The sequence below is a fragment of the Mauremys reevesii genome, linkage group 17, assembly GCF_016161935.1.
Source record: "Mauremys reevesii isolate NIE-2019 linkage group 17, ASM1616193v1, whole genome shotgun sequence".
NCBI lineage: Eukaryota > Metazoa > Chordata > Testudines > Geoemydidae > Mauremys > Mauremys reevesii.
This window is the reverse complement of record NC_052639.1, coordinates 36,232,277-36,233,593: the sequence shown is the minus strand read 5'-3', so window position 1 is coordinate 36,233,593 and position 1,317 is coordinate 36,232,277. Positions and strand designations below refer to the sequence as shown.

At 47.5% G+C, this 1,317-nt stretch overlaps 1 non-coding gene across 1 annotated transcript; it reads left to right on the top strand.

Annotated features, from left to right (window-relative positions):
- Window positions 1-208: 208 nt before the first annotated feature.
- TRNAT-AGU lies at window positions 209-282 on the top strand. Its single transcript has one exon. It is a non-coding gene; the product is annotated as a tRNA-Thr (tRNA).
- The last annotated feature ends 1,035 nt before the right edge of the window (window positions 283-1,317 follow it).

Below are 1,317 nucleotides of genomic sequence, written 5' to 3'. Positions count from 1 at the left end.
CACTAATCAGTACCTGATCACAGCAGCTTGTGGGAGAAGTGCATGTTAGAAGCCCCCTGTCAGCTCATCTGTGGCTTTCCATGCACAGAGAGCCAGACAGCAAAAAGTCTGCAAGTCTTGAAGGAAATGGGGAATGTCTGTACTTTGGAATTTGAAGGTGTAGTCGTGGACCATCAAGTGTAGTGGTTGCAAATGCTCCCTTAGGGAAGGCACCATGGCTTAGCTGGCTAAAGCACCTGTCTAGTAAACAGGAGATCGTGGGTTCAACTCCCAGTGGTGCCCTGCCTCTATAGCTTTCATCTCTTTTGCTCACATTTTCCTGTGTCTTTCTAGGAAACAGAAGAGACCTCCCTTGGCAATCCAAGTAATTGCTTGCTAAGGAAAAGGCTTCTTTGCAGAGAAGCATTGGAGAGAATCAAGTCACCAGCCTGCAGTTGATGAAAAGGCCATTGCGTAGGCAAGGAGGTTGCTTAGACTGCAATTGCTGTGACACGAGAGCCTGTGTCATGCGCCCATGCAATTCGCTGGGAATATCTATGCACAGAGACCCTTCTAGAGGGTTCTCTGCAGGGCTTGCAGGAGATGGAGAATTACTGTCCTTTCACCTTTCATTTTATTGTTTTTGATGAAACACGGAGCAGTTAAGGGAGAAGTCCCAGTGAGTGGCACCATGGCAGAGCTTGCCAAGAGACCTGCTGGATAAAAAGCAGATCCAGCATACAGTCCTGCCTTGCTGAGCGTGCCTCCTCTTGTCACCTTTTGGTCGATCTTTTTTGTTAACGGAGAAGTCCGACTCTGGCTAGCCATACAAATGCTTGCAAAAGAAATGGGTCTTTTTGCTGACAAGTGTAGAAAAGAGGCATCGGATAAACATGGAAACAAGATCAAGGTCTCTGTAACTCATCTTGCAACTGCAGCTCTTGGAGCTACAAGGCACTAAGCACAATATTACCACGGCTAGTCATAGGAGAGTCTCTGTGTGGTGGGATCCGTGGGGTACAATCCCAAACTGTGGAACTGCTCTGTCCTCTTCTCTCTCCAGCCTGGGCTGTGTCTTACAATGCTGCACTAGTGACAAGCAGCAAAACCCCCTCCATGTGCTGTGATCACTCAGCCAACAACATGCAGCAATGCACCCAACTAAGTGGCATGAATGCTCTATAAGCCACTCCTCAATTATACACAGAGAGAGACACCAGCATATCTCCCCAGCCCTCAGCCTTGCACCTCAGAAATGTACCGTCTTACACTGCTCAAAACCTCTTGAAAAGTGCAAGCTCATTAATTAATTCGCCACTTCCTCAAAAAGAAAGTGAA